General features: G+C 41.9%; 1 long non-coding RNA gene and 1 pseudogene across 1 annotated transcript in view; both read right to left on the minus strand.

The window, feature by feature from the left end:
• LOC144318893 (uncharacterized) overlaps nt 1–20090 on the minus strand; it is a 62417-nt gene that overhangs the window by 20871 nt on the left and 21456 nt on the right. The window lies entirely within an intron of this gene.
• Nucleotides 1771–9173, minus strand: LOC144318892 (proline-rich nuclear receptor coactivator 1-like; annotated as a pseudogene).

The raw sequence follows: 20090 nt of genomic DNA on the forward strand, positions 1-20090 counted from the left end.
CCTGAGCCACAACCAAGAGTCATATGCTCTTCTAACTGCACCACCTAGGCATCCCCACCGTATATTTCTTATTATACACTGTTGGATTTGATTTGGTAGTATTTTGTTGAGGATTTTTGAATCGATATTCCTGAGAGATACTAATTTGTAGGTGTCTTGTAATGTTTGTTTTGTTTGTTTGTTTGTTTTTGGTGTTACAGTAATACCTCATAGAGTTCCACTATTCCCATCCACTCCAGACACTGCTTGTCCTTTCGTTAAGGTCATCTTTCACCCCTGCAGACTATCCAGGCCCCTGTTCTCTGACTATGGCTTTACATCTATATTTCAGTTTTAGAAGATATGTTGAAATGTCCTCTATTCTATTGTCTAGGAAGCTTTACACTTTGGGGGAGTTTAGCAGATATTTGTTGACTGCCTGTTAGCATCCATTTTCCTTTCCTCTTTCCCAAAAACAGATTCCATTTGCAGATCAGTGCGGTTCCTGACCCTGATTTCTAGGAGTGAAATGTGACCTAAGTTAATAAAGGAGGATTCCTTCCACCTCCATGGCTGGAAGGAACATGGCTCAGGTTTAGGCATATGACCTTAAGCTGATCTCATCAGGACTTTTGTTGGAAATGCTAGGACAAATCCAGCTCTGGCTGGATGATACATGTAACCCTGTGGTTGTTGGCAGTCTTTCAGAAACTGGAGACATGTGGGCCTTCAATTGATACCAACCACCACAGGAGGCAGAGCAAGTGATAAATAGTCCTGGTGACACCACTGAGCGGTAGGATCAAGCATCACCTGATACCTAGAACTGCCCTTGACTCTTTAGCTACAAGAATCTTTGTTTAAGCCAGTGTAAATTGGAGTTTCTATCCTTTATAACCGAAAGAATCCTAATACGTAGGAAAATAACTGTTAAATATATGTAGGAGATAAAGAATCCTCTTATATACACCTATTTGAAATTTTCCATTGTAGAAATTATCAAACATACAGAAAAGTAGAGCACTATGATGAACCATTGTGTAGACTTCAACATTTTGCCAGTGACGTTTCATTTATCCCCTCCAGTGTTTTGTTTTTATTCTGTTTATTTTGTTAGGGTTATTTGTTTAGTTGTTGTGTATTTTTATTATTTTTAAAAAATATTTTTAATTTATTCATTCATTAGAGAGAGAGAGAGAGAGAAAGAGACACAACACAGGCAGAGGGAGAAGCAGGCTCCATGCAGGGAACCTGATGTGGGACTTGATCCCGGGACTCCAGGACCATGCCCTGGGCCAAAGGCAGGCACTAAACTGCTGAGCCATCCAGGGATCTCCTTATTACTTTTTTAGAGTAATGTCTGCACCCAATGTGGGACTCAAACTCATGTCCCTGAGGTCAGGAGTGGCATGCTCTACTGACTGAGCCAGCCAGGTGCCCCTTGAAAGTATTTTAAAGGAAATCTCAGACATTACAACATTTCACCCATAAATAGTTTAGTTTCTAAAAGATGAACAGGTCTTGACAATCTCTATTCATTTATTTATTTATTCATTCATTCATTCATTCATTCATTCACTCACTCACTCACTCATTTTGACTGAGCCAGTCTGGTGCCCCTGGCTTCATTTTTATGATTTTTATTTTTTAAAATAAATTTATTTTTTATTGGTGTTCAATTTACCAACATACAGAATAACACCCAGTGCTCATCCTGTCGAGTGCCCCCCCCAGTGCCCGTCACCCATTCACTCCCACCCCCACCCTCCTCCCCTTCCACCACCCCTAGTTCGTTTCCCTGAATTAGGAGTCTTTATGTTCTGTCTCCCTTTCTGATATTTCCCACACATTTCTTCTCCCTTCCCTTATATTCCCTTTCACTATTATTTATATTCCCCAAATGAATGAGAACATATAATGTTTGTCCTTCTCCGATTGACTGACTTCACTCAGCATAATACCCCCCAGTTCCATCCACGTTGAAGCAAATGGTGGGTATTTTCGTTTCTAATGGCTGAGTAATATCTATTTAAACCATCATTGAGAAACTATTCCCACTCAACAGAGGCCCTCTCTCCCACAGGAGGGAAGTTTAATTGAGAACAGGGCAGCTGCTTTTCACTTGCTCTGAGGGCAATCAGAACTTGCTTAACAACTTCCCAAGATGCCTAAGAGGACTCTCTTGGGTTCCTCTTTGTGGTATTCGATTATGAGAAAAACAGGCAACCCAAATGTATCATAATGAGAGAGGTCCTGGAGGGATGCCAGTTCCCTGTAACAATCAGCAGAGCAATTTATTAATAAAGTGAAACTACATGATCACCCTCTGTAGTTTTAACAAGCCCCAGAGTGATGGACTCACTAAGAGTTCAGTGACAGTAGTTAATAGATAGTTTTCTGGAAGCCACTAAAAAGCAAAGTAATAATTGTTATCATATTCTAATGTGACTGTATAGAGCATTCTCCCAGGAGCTAACGTGCCCTTATTTACCTACCTGCGGTGGCTTTAAATTTTTGTTCTTGAAATAAAGTGCAATATGTAAATGCTTTATACTAAAATCATAGGAATGTTGTGATAATTCACTCCCTCAGCATTCCTGCTTGATACTGCTTATTTCTTTTTATTTTAAAAGGGGGGGGCAAATTATATTATTATTTAAAAATTTGAGTACAATCAATTTTGTTGGCATTAAAATTAGAGGTATCTTAAATTTGAATGGATAAACCAAAAACCAGAAATTAAGCTTGGTAAAAATGGGAATAGTTTTCTAGTAATTACAGATTAGAACGCAGAAACCAATTTAGAGAAACATAGACAAACCCCATGTTTACAATGATTGTGCCACAGATTTAAACTTCAGTAGTTCATCAGTAAACTGTTCACATTTAGATCTTCACCTTGAGATTAGATAGCTGTTTCTTTAAAAAAAGATCTCAGTACCTTGTACACTTAACACTTAAAATTTCTCCATTGTATATATACAAAACACCTACTGTTTGGAAGGGCAAAATACATACTTTCATAACGAAACTATAATGTACCTGTCAAGTATGAACAATATACACATAATACATGGTATACAGGATTTACAAAATATAAAACATAATACAAGTTGTTGGTTGTAATTTTTTCAATTCATCTTTTGCACTTGTAAGTTACAAGGCGTACTTTCATTTCTGTACCAATTTTCTTTTCAAGAGTCCAAAGATTTTGAAAACTGACAGACATTGCAATCTGAGATCTAAGTTTGAATTTTTAGGAGAGTTTTTAAGTGTACTGCTGTCAACTCCCTATTTTGGTTGGAATTTTCGATAGTGCTTCCCATCCAGTGAATAGGAGGCTTTGGAAGAACACTAGGAGAAGGTGGATCATTAAACTTTGCCCCAACATATTTTTCCTTTTTGTTCACTTCAGTTAGAAATGCTGATTTCTTCAAATGCATATTTTTAATATTCTCAGTATTGTTAAAAGGCTTTTTTTCCTGCTTCGGAATTAAAGCAGATGAAACAAAATCCTGCCAAAGTTATTTTATTTCTTTTTGCAGAGGTGATCTTGGTTAGTGGTAAGTTATATTTGTTTTTCTGTTTATCTTTGGTTGTTCACACAAGTGTATATATACCATGAACAAGCTGGCCGTGGGGAATGGCAATTTTCTCCGATTTTCCCATCTTTGATTTTATTTTTATTTTTTATAATAAATTTATTTTTATTGGTGTTCAATTTGCCAACATACAGAATAACACCCAGTGCTCATCCCTTCGAGTGCCCCCGTAAGTGCCCGCCACCCAGTCACCTCCACGCCCCGCCCTCCCCTCCTCCCCTTCCACCACCCCTAGATTGTTTCCCAGAGTTAGGAGTCTCTCATGTTCTGTCTCCCTTTCTGATATTTCCTACCCATTTCTTCTCCTTCCCCTCTATTCCTTTTCACTATCATTTATATTCCCCAAATGAATGAGAACATATAATGTTTGTCCTTCTCCGATTGACTGACTTCACTCAGCATAATACCCTCCAGTTCCATCCACATTGAAGCAAACGGTGGGTATTTGTCATTTCTAATGGCTGAGTAATATTCCTTGTATACATAAACCACATCTTCTTTATTCATTCATCTTTCGATGGACACCGAGGCTCCTTCCACAGTTTGGCTATTGTGGACATTGCTGATAGAAACATCGGGGTGCAGGTGTCCCCGAGTTTCATTGCATCTGTATCTTTGGGGTAAATCCCCAACAGTGCAATTGCTGGGTCGTAGGGCAGATCTATTTTTAACCCTTTGAGGAACTTCCAGTTTTCCAGAGTAGCTACACCAGTTCACATTCCCACCAACAGTGTAAGAGGGTTCCCTTTTCCCCACATCCTCTCCAACATTTGTGGTTTCCTGCCTTGTTAATTTTCCCCATTCTCACTGGTGTGAGGTGGTATCTCGTGGTTTTGATTTGTATTTTCATGATGGCAAGTGATGCAGAGCATTTTCTCATGTGTGTGTTGACCATGTCTATGTCTTCCTCTGTGAGATTTCTCTTCATGTCTTTTGCCCATTTCATGATTGGATTGTTTGTTTCTTTGGTGTGGAGTTTAATAAGTTCTTTATAGATCTTGGAAACGAGCACTTTATCTGATGCGTCATTTGCAAATATCTTCTCCCATTCTGTAGGTTGTCTTTTAGTTTTGTTGACTGCTGTGCAAAAGCTTCTTATCTTGATGAAGTCCCAATAGTTCATTTTTGCTTTTGTTTCTTCTGCCTTCGTGGATGTATCTTGCAAGAAGTTACTGTGGCCGAGTTCAAAAAGGGTGTCGCCTGTGTTCTCCTCTAGGATTTTGATGGAATCTTGTCTCACATTTAGATCTTTCATCCATTTTGAGTTTATCTTTGTGTATGGTGCGAGAGAGTGGTCTAGTTTCATTCTTCTGCAGTGAATGTCCACATGCAGAAGAAGAAATCATACCTATTCTACTAAAGCTGTTTGGAAAGATAGAAAGAGATGGAGTACTTCCAAATTTGTTCTATGAGGCCAGCATCACCTTGATTCCAAAAACAGACAAAGACCCCACCAAAAAGGAGAATTATAGACCAATATCCCTGATGAACACGGATGCAAAAATTCTCAAGAAGATACTAGCCAATAGGATCTAACAGTACATTAAGAAAATTATTCACCATGACCAAGTAGGATTTGTTCACGGGACACAAGGCTGGTTCAACACTCGTAAAACAATCAATGTGATTCATCATATCAGCAAGAGAAAAACCAAGAACCATATGATCCTCTCATTGGACGCAGAGAAAGCATTTGACAAAACACAGCATCCATTCCTGATCAAAACTCTTCAGAGTGTAGGGATAGAGGGAACATTCCTCAACATCTTAAAAGCCATCTACGAAAAGCCCACAGAAAATATCATTCTCAATAGGGAAGCACTGGGAGCCTTTCCCCTAAGATCAGGACTAAGACAGGGATGTCCACTCTCACCACTGCTATTCAACATAGTACTGGACGTCCTAGCCTCAGCAATCAGACAACAAAAAGACATTAAAGGCATTCGAATTGGCAAAGAAGTCAAACTCTCCTTCTTTGCCGATGACATGACACTCTACATAGAAAACCCAAAAGCCTCCACCCCAAGATTGCTAGAACTCATACAGCAATTTAGCAGCGTGGCAGGATACAAAATCAATGCCCAGAAGTCAGTGGCATTTCTATACACTAACAACAAGACTGAAGAAAGAGAAATTAAGGAGTCAATCCCATTTACAATTGCACCCAAAAGCATAAGATACCCAGGAAAAACCTAACCAAAGAGGTAAAGGATCTATACCCTAAAAACTATAGAACACTGCTGAAAGAAATTGAGGAAGACACAAAGAGATGAAAAAACATCCATGCTCATGGATTAGCAAAATTAATATTGTGAAAATGTCAATGTTACCCAGGGCAATTTACACGTTTAATGCAATCCCTATCAAAATACCATGGACTTTCTTCATAGTTAGAACAAATTATTTTAAGATTTGTGTGGAATCAGAAAAGACCCCGAATAGCCAGGGGAATTTTAAAAAAGAAAACCGTATCTGGGGGCATCACAATGCCAGATTTCAGGTTGTACTACAAAGCTGTGGTCATCAAGACAGTGTGGTACTGGCACAAAAACAGACACACAGATCAATGGAACAGAATAGAGAACCCAGAAATGGACCCTCAACTCTGTGGTCAACTAATATTTGACAAAGCAGGAAAGACTATCCACTGGAAGAAAGACAGTCTCTTCAGTAAATGGTGCTGGGAAAATTGGCCATCTTTGATTTTAAACCTCTCTTCTGAAGGAGGGTTGCCTGGGCGCCAGGGGCGGCAGCTGGCCAGGGAACGGGCTCGCTTCCTCAGTTTGAGCTGCGGCCGCAAGACCCGGGGCCAAACTGGAGGCCCGGTCTGGGACTTCTTGCGCTCAGCTCGCCCGTCGCGGGGCCCCGCCCGGCCTCGAGGCTCCCCGGTGCTGCTGGTACTGATGGAAGCGGCTGGGCAGCTGCCCCGCCGGGCTGACCCGCACCCTCTTCTTGCGCCGCTTCTTTGGCGCTGCCAGAGAGGTGCCTCCCGCCGGAGCCAGACCGCAGTTGGACAGAGGCGCTGGGGCGCGAGGCTGCGGGGTCAGGCAGGGACCGTCTCCCCCAAGGAAGTGAGGGAGGAAGAGGGTGGGGGGCAGTGCCCGGGGTCGGGATTCGGGGTAAAGGCGGCGGGGCGGTGGTCACCATGGGGAGACCTCCGAAGTAACCGCGGGCGGAAAAGCCCAGGGGTGCAAGTCGGCCGCCCAGGACAAGTGGCTCCCGCTGCGGGACGGAGACGACGGTCATAGCTCTAGGAGAAAAGTGGCTCAGCGAGAAGAAAGGAGGCAGAGAAGCCAGGGATTGCAGGGCGGCGGCGCAGCAACCGATAATGTATTTCTAATTAGCATCTGACCATCACATTTCCATAACTGCTAGGATGCAGAGTGACCTAGAAATTTAATATTCCTATTCTATTTTCTTTTCTTCTCCATTTGATACTTTATTTACTCTTGATGAGGAATTTTCTTTCCTTTTCCTTTGTTGGCATCCATTCTATCTCTTGATCCTCCTCCTGGAGTTATTCTAAAGAGCTACTGTGTATTCCAACACACACGGCCCTCCCTCATCGTCAAGAAATGTACATTTCTGTGAAAGGTTCTTTTATGGCTGGTTAATACTTCCCATAGTTTATCATTGATAAAAGCCTACCTAACTAACCAAATGTTATTGCAACTAGAATTCCTGGTACATTAAGCTACTGTTTATCACCTGAAATTCCCAAGTTGACACTTAAATTAACCTACTTCCAAAACTGGTTCTGTCCTTATTTCCATGTGGGGATGTTGGCTCTTTAACCCTTTTAGAAAGCTATCCACTGCGAATGTTCATTCATCCATTCAACATTGGGCAAATATTTAGCGAGCACTTTCTATGTGCCAGACATTGTGTGATGTGCTCGGATTTTACATTCACAAACATTTTGTGTTTTGCTTCTAAAGAATGCTGGATTGGGGATAAAGAGGGCATCCTCTACCCTTCTTTACAGTTAGCAGCATTTGAATATGTTACTAGTATGATTACTGAATTATGGGATGCTCTGAGATTCCTTTTCAAGTTTAAGAGCATATCAGCTATCCATAAAGATGTCCCCTGCCTCCAGATCTATTTTCTCAGGCTTAACATTCCTGGAAGTCAGCAATCAGGCCAGCACACCATGAGTCACTTTGAGGAAATCAAGTATTGGCATCAGAATGCCCATATGCGATACAGCACGTTACTAGACTTGCCATGGGAATGAATACACACCTACTACCAGAGCCATGACCTATTTTCTGTTTTCCACTCAGTAATATTTCAAGTGTGTTTCCAAGACTACCCAAGTACTGGCATTATCTTGGTGCATTTATCAAAGTCCAGAGACTTGCTGGTTCAGAATTTTTATTGGTCAGCACGCTTAGAGTAGATGAAGTTCTCAGACAGCAGGATCACAAAGACTAATAAGCTTCTAAGTTAATATATAAAACCAGGGGATCCCTGGGTGGCTCTTTGGCGCCTGCCTTTGGCCCAGGGTGCAATCCTGGAGTCCCGGGATAGAGTCCCGCGTCGGGATCCCGGCATGGAGCCTGCTTCTCCCTCTGCCTGTGTCTCTGCAACCCCCCTCTGTCTATGAGTGAATAATAAATAAAATCTTTAAAAACAACAACAACAACAACAAAACAGAACAAGGGCAGCCCCAGTGGCTCAGCGGTTTAGCGCCACCTTCAGTCCAGGGCGTGGTCAGGCTCCCTGCATGGAGCCTGCTTCACCCTCTGCCTGTGTCTCTGCCCCTCTCTGTGTGTCTCTCATGAATAAATAAATAAAAATATTAAAATAAATAAAGCTTAAAAAGAAAAACCAAACCCTTCTAATCCTTAAAAAAAAAAAAAGTCTGGTCCCAAAAAAAGCACTCTTAAGATATTTTGTCTGTGACACGGGGTTGTCCCAGCAACATTCTTTTCAACTACGTCAGCTCCTTGTCTCTGTAGGGAGAGACAGAGTCACCTGGGAGCAGATCTTTGGTCTTCTGGGGTCAAGTGCACATACCTGCTGTGGGTCATGGACCCGAGCGGCAAGGACACAAGCGAGGAGGCTAAAGAGAAACCTCCTACAGAAGGGCTCCTGTCCTTCCCAGCATGCTCTGGGGTGGGCGGGGATCAAGGAGGTTGAGGCTGAGTGAAGAGGTGTAGATAAAGGGTCCCCGTCCCTCTGGAACAAACTTCCTGCCGCAAGTTAGGGAAGCTTGTTGAGCGATGAAGTGCAGTGGCCCTGGATCAGGTCCCATAGGAAACAGGAAAAAGCCATCCCCACAGAGAAGAAGACAAGTCCAGGCTGATGACAGGCCACCTCAGGGCCTCGGAGCGGTTCTGCAAGGTCTGGTCACCGTCACGAAGACTCTAAGTCCCTGTGGACCCAACTCACCCCAGAACTGGAGAGAACAAAAGCGTGACATGGAAGGAGAAGACGAAACTCTAAATCGGAGCCGGTGGGGCCCTCTGCCGCAGCTGGCAGAGCCTGTCCCATCAAGGACACCATCACAGCAGCGACCGACTGTCCCTCAGCCTGCCTGGGACCTGTGACCAGCCGCAGCACCAGCACATGGCCGGGCCAGCCAGGCCCCACCCCCACCCCACCCCAACACCTGGCGCTTGAAAGCAGGACTAGCCCCATCTGAACTTCATAACATGACACCAAGGTTTCAGATCCGCCCCCCCCCCCTTTTTTAAAGTGACCATTCTCAAGTCTGCAATCTGGTCACTTTATATGAAGGGACTTTTATTTTATTATTATTATTTTTAAGATTTTATTTATTTATGCATGAGAGACATAGAGAGAGAGAGGCAGAGACACAGGCAGAGGGAGAAGCAGGCTCCATGCAGGGAGCCCGACATGGGACTCGATCCTGGGTCTCCAGGGTCAGGCCCTGGGCTGAAGGTGGCGCTAAACCGCTGAGCCACCTGGGCTGCCCTCAGATCCCCTTTTTATCACCGTGCAACCCAACTGCTTTTCTTTCCAGCTCGGAACCACCACACTGATCAATTTCATGCTCTTTCAGATCACACACAGACATACAGAAACCCACTTCAGCTCTCACCTAGGAGGTCTGGTTTGTTTTCCTCTTTACTCAAAGCACTTTAAAAAGATTATTATTTCGTTACCTGTAACAGATCTTCACTGAGGACTTCTGTTTTCTCAGCCCTGGGGGGGTGGTGGTGGTGGTGAATCAGAAGTTCAGAGTTACAAATCCAGAAATGCAAAGCAATCCATGAAATTTACTAATTCTCATCCTGGGCAGAAATGAATGATAATGTAGGGGACAAATTCCACCAATTTTTACATCAGAGGGCTGCCTAAGCAAAACCAAAATAAAAAATGAAGGTTTGCAGAGAATAGCAACCCCAAACACGAAAAAAGGATGGAGACCAATACTGCTGTATTGAAATAAGTGTGTTACAAATCCAGGAACTATTCTCTAATACTCGCTCCAGATAATAACAACTGAGCATTCCCTCTTTCAGATATCTTATCCTTACCTTAAAAATAAACAAAGTATTTTCACAGCTTTCCTCCACCTATGCCTTCTAACTACCATTAACTACCCAGACATTTCCAGAAAGACGACCTAGTGCCCAACAATTAGCAGGGGAGCATATGGAGCTGCTGGAGCCTCTGTTGCCAGATCACAGTACTTTCTTAACAAGAGTTTCCTCTGTAATCCAAAAGGACAGCATCGTTGCTGTACATAAACCCAGAATGACTGCAATCCAGGTGCCAGGTTGAGACTTCTGGTTAAATAGTGATTAAGGTCAGGCCCCCTGGGTGGCTCAGCAATTGAGCATCTACCTTTGGCTCAGGTCGTAATCCCAGGGTCCTGGGATTGAGTCCTACAGCAGGCTCCCCTGCTTCTCCCTTTGTCTATGCCCTGCCCCATCTCTGTCTCTCTCATGAATAAATGAAATCTTAAAAAAAAAAGTAAGTAAATAAATAGTGTTTGAGACCAACTCAATTATCATCCCTACCCAACTCCCACTGAAATGAACAAGGAGACTTTTATTTATTTATTTATTTTTATTGATTTTTTAAAATTTTTTTAATTTTTTTTAATTTTTTTTAAATTTTTTTTATTTATTTATGATAGTCACAGAGAGAGAGAGAGAGAGAGAGAGAGGCAGAGATATAGGCAGAGGGAGAAGCAGGCTCCATGCACCAGGAGCCCGACGTGGGATTCGATCCCGGGTCTCCAGGATCGCGCCCTGGGCCAAAGGCAGGCGCCAAAGCGCTGCTCCACCCAGGGATCCCAATTTTTTTAATTTTTATTTATTTATGATAGTCACACACACAGAGAGAGAGAGAGAGAGAGAGGCAGAGACATAGGCAGAGGGAGAAGCAGGCTCCATGCACCCGGAGCCCGACGCGGGACTCGATCCCGGGTCTCCAGGATTGCCCCTGGGCCAAAGGCAGGCGCCAAACCGCTGCGCCACCCAGGGATCCCTGATTTTTTTTTTTTTACAAGGAAACTTTTAAAAGGAAAAGAACAAGTCTGTTTCAGCCCTGAACATTCTGGGAGGTGGGGAAAAGAGAACACCCATTAATCAACCAGAATTTTGAAGTCTTTTTAATAAGATATGTTGCAGAATGGAAGGCTGCATGATCTTGCCCATGAACGAATCCAATGCAAGGGAAGGAAGAGCCATTGGCCAGAAACTGGATGGGACTACCTAGAATGACCTCAAGACCCTGCTGAGTACAGAGCGATACCAACCAGTTGCATGAGGTTGTGTTGTGCCCAAGATTGCGAATCTGAGAAACCACCAAGGAGCCTACACCGATTGCAAACACACGAGGGTTTATTTACAAGCTCAAGCTTGGGTCCAAGTATACCCGATACAACGGAGCAGGGACTTGGACCCCGAGACTAAGAGGCATAGCAGCTTTATAGGGGCCAGTGGCCAAATGGGATTGTAACATATGCAGAAAGTTGCACAGTCATGTCAGTCCACACGCAGGTGGCCAATTGAATTACATTTTACCCTATAGTGACCATTTGAACTGGCCTATCACTCTGGTCAGAACTGGCGCCCAGTTTTGGCGAGCACAAGGTGGGGTTACATTTTTATGAGCCGATTTCCGGTAAGGGTGTGCTCAGCGGCTTGACTAGGGTGGGGCAGCACCTTAAACAATAAGCAGGTCATGTAGGGGTCATACAGGAGGTGGCAGGTACAGCACAAAATGGAGTTAGTCCTGCTCTGCTTGTCCAGGGGTAGGGAATTTTTGTTAAATTTCCTGGGTCCCACAGTTGGTGGTGCATACCCCCAGCCCACTCTTGGACAATGGCAAGTCAGGTGAAAGCTGGCACCACCACAAAGGATTCCAATACCAGTTGTCACCGCCGCACCCTGGTTAACAGAGATGCTGATGGCAATGGCTTACACACCAGTTTCTACAGGAAACCAGAGCTCTGACCTAACTCAAATACCTCCCAGGTCCACAGGAGCAGAGCCTGGAGATGAGGTCCAGGCCCAGCTTTCAGAGAAGGCCAACATTCAACTCTACGAACAAGTTCTGCAAGCAGCATGCCAAAGGATGCCATTTCAGCCCTTGCTCAGCATACAGGGTGCCAGCCATTGCTGACACGCCAAACGTAAGTAGTCATGCCAGTTAGGGAAGTGGAGCAGGGCCTCAGCTGCCTAGGAGCTCAAGCAATCGGCCCCAAAAGGAACCCTGACTGTCAGCCTCACGGGGACATACCTGGCATGAGACCACCACAGCTGCACCATGACCCCTACTTACCAAGAGCCTTGTCCCTCCTCTAGCGAAACACTACCACCAGATTGTGCAACTTCTGTCTCATCTTCTCTGGCGAGGGCCCTGTATACCTCACACAGAACTCTGAAATCTCTTCCTTCTAGAAGTGTAAGTATACGCAGACAAAAGTCCCCAAGGCCAACTAAAATGTTCAAAGTTCAAAATAAGAGATTCAGAGCAAATTAAGTCCCTTTATGAAATAAAAATATTTTTAAACTATCACAGAAGAAGAGGAAAACCTAATTTTAAAATCCCAGTATGGGGGCAGCTGGGTGGATCAATGGGTTAAGTGTCTGCCTTCAACTCAGGTCATGATTCTGGGTCCTAAGAATGAGCCTCGCACTGGGCTCCTTGCTCAGTGAGGAGCCTGCTTCTCCCTCTCCTTCTGGCCCTCCTTCCCACTTGTGTGCTCTCTCTCTCTGTCACAAATAAATAAATAAACCTTAAAAATGAAATCGAATCCCAATGTGGGCCATTAGCAAGTATGAGAAAGCAATAGCTCGGTGGTACAGCAGAAACAACTATGTGCATCTTTTCCCAGCAATCTCACATGAGAAATTTGAAATAAAAAATCAAATACAATACAAACAACTGCAAACAATTCAAATCAGGGCTTCTGGCGGGTGGCGGGGTGGGGTGGGGCATGAACACAGCACTGCAATAGCCACAAAGAAAATAAAGCAAATGGGGATGCTTGGGTGGCTCAGTGGTCAACTGTCTGCCTTCAGCTCAGGGTGTGATCCTGGAGTCCCGGGATCAAGTCCCACATTAGGCTCCCTGCAGGAAGCCTGCTCTCTCTCTGCCAATTCTCTGCCTCTCTCATGAATAAATAAATAAAATCTTAAAAAAAAAAAAAGAAAGACATCAAATGTAAAAACAAATCAAATACTAACTTCAGGAAAAACAAAAAGCCCATCAGAAATAGTCATAGTACACTAGTATGCTTTGCTGCAGATAACTGGTTGGATATAATAATGTAGATATCAAACAGTAATATATCAAAAAATTGTAATATAACTTGGAAGGAAAAGGGAGCAGAAGCAGAGAAGAAAGTCACATAGAGCACTAAACCCTCATTTATCAGGATGGGAAACCATAAGTAACAACTAAAACTTGGTAACTTGAAAGATATCAGTTTACCTATTATCTCTAAGTATAGACAGGACTAAATGCCAGAATAAACAGAAATTTGAAAACAGAAATTTGAAAATAGCTGCCTCTATAGTTTGGGAATCTCAACTGGGACAATGGGATCTAGAAAGAGAACCCACTGGGATAACTCTTTTGCTATTATTTAACTTTCTAAACCGTGTGTATGTGTGTGTGTGTGTGTGTATATATATCTATAGATATATACACACACACACATATACATATACATAGTTTCAAGTTTTAAAAAATAGTATGTCATGTTTTTTAGTGACATGCTGGATATGGTTTCAAGTGAAGCATAACTTCACGTGAAGCATAATTCTAACTTAAAATAAGGGGTCTGACAATCTGCACAAAAGTACAACAGAACACATACCTAAGAATGTCCAAAACACAAAACAAATCCATATATTTCCTGTCCTTTTTTCAAAATAACAACTCTTTAATTTAAATTTAGAGGTCAAAGGTTGCGGAAGAGGAGGTGGGCAGGGATTTGGGGTAACTGCATGGACAGGCACTGAGGAGGGCAGTTGATGGGATGAGCATTGGGTGTTATGCTATATGTTGGGAAATCAAACTTTAATAAAACTTTAATAAAAACAAACAACAACAATAAAATGAAAAAATAAATTTAGAGGTACTTTATCTAGAAATCAATATGGAGATGGAGATATATACATGGGACTTATGATACGAAAATGTTAACATATTCCTTGAAAATAAGTTTATCCTATGTTTCCTGCTTTGTGGACATTCTATATTACATTGATAAAATTTAGAGAGACATCCAATGTATCTTTTTTTAAAAGGTTTTATTTATTTATTTATTTATTTATTTGAGAGGGTACCCATCCATGCAGGGGAAGAGGCAGAGGGAGAAGGACAGAATCTCAAGCAGATTCCCCACTGGGTTCAGGGCTTAATGTCATGACCCTGAGATCATGATCTGAGCCCAAATCAAGAGTTGGATGCCTAGCCTCCTGAGCCAGCCTGGCTCCCCCACAATCTATCTTTTTAACCAGATTTTTAAAATCTACTGCAATTATTAAAAATTACCTATTAGCAGGAAAGATTACTTCTCCCCCAGCTTTACTGAGCTTTAATCGACAAATAACACTGTATATAAAGTGTATAATGTGCTAATTCAGTTTACATATATTGTAAAATGATTAATCAAGTTAATGAACACATTCATCACCTCTCACAGTTCCCTTTTTTGTAATAGTAGTTGTAAGAATGTTTAAAATCTACTCTCTTAGCAAATTTCAAGTATATAATACAGAATTATTATAATCCCCAGAGCTTATTCATTTTATAACTGAAGGCTTATACCCATTGACTATAGCTTTTCACCCTTTAGACCAGGGGCCATCATTTTTCTCTGTTTCTATACATTTGACTCTTTCTTTTCTTTTCTTTTTTAAGATCCCAAATATGAGATCATACAGTATTTGTCTTTCTCTGTCCGGCTTATTTCACTTAAAGTATTATCCATAGGATTCATCCATATTCTTGCAAATGGCAGGATTTCCTTCTTTCTCACAGTTGAATAATATTCCATTGTGTGTGTGTGTGTGTGTGTGTGTGTGTGTATAGACACTCTCCACATCTTTATCCATTCATCCATCAACCAATACTTAGGTTGTTTCCATATCTTAGGTATTGTGAATAATTCTACAACGAATATAGGAATGTAGGTATCTTTGAAATACTGATTTCATTTCCTTTAGATATATACTCAGCAAGTGGGCTTGCTGGATCATACGGTAGCTCTGTTTTTAGTTTTCTGAAGAACCTCTATACTGTTTTCCATAATGACTATGTTTTCACTAAAGTGTACATGGGTTCCAATTTCTATTATCACCAACATCTGTTATCTCTTGTGTCTTTTACAGTAGCTATCCTAACAGGTGTAAGGTGGTATTTCATTACAGTTTTGATTTGTGTTTGCCTGATTATTACTGATACTGAACACGTATCAGTTTTCATATACCAGTTGGCCACGTGTATATCTTCTTTGAGAAAATGTCTAACTAGGTCTTTTGCCCATTTTTAAACCAGGTTAATTGTTTCTTACCAATGAGTTGTATGAATTCATTACATATTTTGAGTATTAACCCTATATTTATAGTTTGCGAATACCTTCTCCCATTCTGTAGGTTGCATCTTTCATTTGGATTCCTTCTTGCTGTTACAGAAGCATTTTAGTTTGATGTCGTCCTCCTACCTGTTTATTTTGGCTTTTGTTGATAGTGCCTTTGGGGTCAAATACAAAAGAAATCATTGCCAGCACTGATACCAAGGAACTTTCTCCCTACATTTTCTTCTAAGAGATTTGTGGTTCCAAGTATTACATTTCAGTCTTCAATTCATTTTAGGCTAGTTTTTTTTTAGAGTGGTGGGCCCCTGGGTGGCTCAGAGGTTGAGCATCTGCTTTTGGCTCGGGTCGTGACCCTGGGGTCCTGGGATCAAGTCCTGCATTGGGCTCCCCGCAGGGAGCCTGCTTCTCCCTCTCCCTAAGTCTCTGCCTCATTCAGTGTGTCTCCGATGAATAAATAAATAAACTCTTTAAAAAAACTAAGGGTCCAGTTTGCATTCTTCTCCCAAAACTATTCGTTAAGCGGACTATCCTTTCCCCATTATGTATTCTTGGTGTCTTCATCAAAGATTAGATGGCTATTTATATGTGGATTTATTTAAGGGTTCTCTGGTCTGTCCCACTGACTTACATACTTTTATAACCAATACTGTACTATTTTGATCATGACAGCTCTGTGACATACCATGGGTCTTTGAACAACACACGAGTAGATGTGTCAACCCTGGTGCAGTAAAAAATCAGCATATAAATTTTACCTTCCTGGAAACTTAACTACTAATAGTGCTATGGCTGACCAGAAGCCTCACTGATAACACAAATCGTCGAGACATATTTTATATGTTATGTGCATTTACTCTATTCTTTTTTATATAATAAATTTATTTTTTATTGGTGTTCAATTTGCCAACATGTAGAGTAACACCCAGTGCTCATCCCGTCAAGTGCCCCCCTCAGTGCCCATCACCCATTCACACACACACCCCACCCCCGCCCTCCTCACCTTCCACCACCCCTAGTTCATTTCCCAGAGTTTGGAGTCTTTATGTTCTGTCTCCCTTTCTGATATTTCCCACACATTTCTTCTCCCTTCCCTTATATTCCCTTCGCTATTATTTATATTCCCCAAGTGAATGAGAACATATATTGTTTGTCCTTCTCCGATTGACTGACTTCACTCAGCATAATACCCTCCAGTTCCATCCACGTTGAAGCAAATGGTGGGTATTTGTCATTTCTAATGGCTGAGTAATATTCCATTGTATACATAAACCACATTTTCTTTATCCATTCATCTTTCGATGGACACCGAGGCTCCTTCCACAGTTTGGCTATTGTGGACATTGCTGCTAGAAACATCGGAGTGCAGGTGTCCCGGCGTTTCATTGCATCTGAATCTTTGGGGTAAATCCCCAACAGTGCAATTGCTGGGTCGTAGGGCAGGTCTATTTTTAACTCTTTGAGGAACCTCCACACAGATTTCCAGAGTGGCGGCACCAGTTCACATTCCCACCAACAGTGTAAGAGGGTTCCCTTTTCTCCACATCCTCTCCAACATTTGTGGTTTCCTGCCTTGTTAATTTGCCCCATTCTCACTGGTGTGAGGTGGTATCTCATTGTGATTTGGATTTGTATTTCCCTGATGGCAAGTGATGCAGAGCATTTTCTCATGTGCATGTTGGCCATGTCTATGTCTTCCTCTGTGAGATTTCTGTTCATGTCTTTTGCTCATTTCATGATTGGATTGCTTGTTTCTTTGGTGTTGAGTTTAGTAAGTTCTTTATAGATCTTGGAAACGAGCCCTTTATCTGATGCGTCATATGCAAATATCTTCTCCTATTCTGTAGGTTGTCTTTTAGTTTTGTTGACTGTATCCTTTGCTGTGCAAAAGCTTCTTATCTTGATGAAGTCCCAATAGTTCATTTTTGCTTTTGTTTCTTTTGCCTTCATGGATGTATCTTGCAAGAAGTTACTGTGGCCGAGTTCAAAAAGGGTGTCGCCTGTGTTCTCCTCTAGGATTTTGATGGAATCTTGTCTCACATTTAGATCTTTCATCCATTTCGAGTTTATCTTTGTGGATGGTGCAAGGGAGTGGTCTAGTTTCATTCTTCTGCACGTGGATGTCCAATTTTCTCAGCACCATTTATTGAAGAGACTGTCTTTCTTCCAGTGGGTAGTCTTTCCTCGTCTATCGAATATTAGTTGACCATAAAGTTCAGGGTCCAATTCTGGGTTCTCTATTCTGTTCCATTGATCTATGTGTCTGTTTTTGTGCCAGTACCACACTGTCTTGATGACCACAGCTTTGTAGTACAACCTGAAATCTGGAATTGTGATGCCCCCAGATACGGTTTTCTTTTTTAAAATTCCCCTGGCTATTCGGGGTCTTTTCTGATTCCACACAAATCTTAAAATAATTTGTTCTAACTCTCTGAAGAAAGTCCATGGTATCTTGATAGGGATTGCATTAAACGTGTAAATCGCCCTGGGTAACATTGACATTTTCACAATATTAATTCTGCCAATCCATGAGCATGGAATGTTTTTCCATCTCTTTGTGTCTTCCTCAATTTCTTTCAGCAGTGTTCTATAGTTTTTAGGGTATAGATCCTTTACCTCTTTGGTTAGGTTTATTCCTGGGTATCTTATGCTTTTGGGTGCTATTGTAAATGGGATTGACTCCTTAATTTCTCTTTCTTCAGTCTCATTGTTAGTGTATAGAAATGCTCCTGACTTCTGGGCATTGATTTTGTATCCTGCCACGCTGCCAAATTGCTGTATGGGTTCTAGCATACAGGGTGTGGGTGGAGTGGAGGCTTTTGGGTTTTCTATGTAGAGTATCATGTCATCGGTGAAGAGGGAGAGTTTGACTTCTTCTTTGCCAATTCGAATGCCTTTGATGTCTTTTTGTTGTCTGACTGCTGAGGCTAGGACATCCAGTACTATGTTGAATAGCAGTGGTGAGAGTGGACATCCCTGTCTTGGTCCTGATCTTAGGGGAAAGGCTCCCAGTGCTTCCCCACTGAGAATGATATTTTCTGTGGGCTTTTCATTGATGGCTTTTAAGATGTTGAGGAATGTTCCCTCTATCCCTACACTCTGAAGAGTTTTGATCAGGAATGGATGCTGTGTTTTGTCAAATGCTTTCTCTGCGTCCAATGAGAGGATCATATGGTTCTTGGTTTTTCTCTTGCTGATATGATGAATCACATTGATTGTTTTACGAGTGTTGAACCTGCCTTGTGTCCCGGGAACAAATCCTACTTGGTCATGGTGAATAATTTTCTTAATGTACTGTGGGATCCTATTGGCTAGTATCTTGTTGAGAATTTTTGCATCCATGTTCATCAGGGATATCGGTCTGTAATTCTCCTTTTTGGTGGGGTCTTTGTCTGGTTTTGGAATTAAGGTGATGCTGGCCTCATAGAATGAATTTGGAAGTACTCCATCTCTTTCTATCTTTCCAAACAGCTTTAGTAGGATAGGTATGGTTTCTTCCTTAAACGTTTGATAGAATTCCCCTGGGAAGCCATCTGGACCTGGACTTTTGTGTCTTGGGAGGTTTTTGATGACTGCTTCAATTTCCTCCCTGGTTATTGGCCTGTTCATGTTTTCTATTTCTTCCTGCTCCAGTTTTGGTAGTTTGTGGCTTTCCAGAAGTGCTTCCATTTCTTCTAGATTGCCTAATTTATTGGCCTATAGCTGTTCATAATATGTTTTTAAAATCGTTTGTATTTCCTTTGTGTTGGTAGTATTTCCTTGGTGTTGGTAGTTATTTACTGTATTCTTATGATAAATGAAGTTAGAGAAAGGAAAATGTTATTAAGCAAATTGTAAGGAAGAGAAAATACATTTACCATACTGGAGTATAAAAAAAAAAAAAATCTGTCTGTAAGGGACCCATGCTATTCAAACCCATGCTGTTCCTTCAAGGGTCAAGTAGTTTGAAATCAGGAAGTGTGATTAGTCCAGCCTTCTTCTTCTTGCTCAGAACTGCTTGGACTATTTGGCTCCTTTGTTGTTATATATGGATTTTAGAAGTAATTTCCTCTTTCTGTGAAAAATGCCATTGGAGTTTTGATAGGAACTGTACTCAATCTGTAGACAGCTTTGGGTAGTACAGACACTTTAATATTATTAAATCTGCCAATCCATGACTACAGGATATCTGGGAAAGATTCCTTAAAGTGACAAATCATGATTCTGGAGTGTATCATACAAGCTGGGATGGCTCCTTCACACAAAGATACCCCCACTGGCCTATGCTATCGCTACCTTAATTTTAGGGAACCACCATTGCCCCTGTCTCCCCCCATATGTGGTCCAAATGACTTGATCTTCTTCATCACTGGGACCAGTCCAAGGCTCAGCCCTTTGTATGCTGACCTGTCTTGAAGCGTTCATCTTTACCAGAGATCTGAACATTTTACCCAAGGAAAGTCCAGCAATTATTCAGAATACTGGCCAAGGTGCTCATT

The sequence above is a fragment of the Canis aureus genome, chromosome 8, assembly GCF_053574225.1.
Source record: "Canis aureus isolate CA01 chromosome 8, VMU_Caureus_v.1.0, whole genome shotgun sequence".
Taxonomy (NCBI): Eukaryota; Metazoa; Chordata; class Mammalia; order Carnivora; family Canidae; genus Canis; species Canis aureus.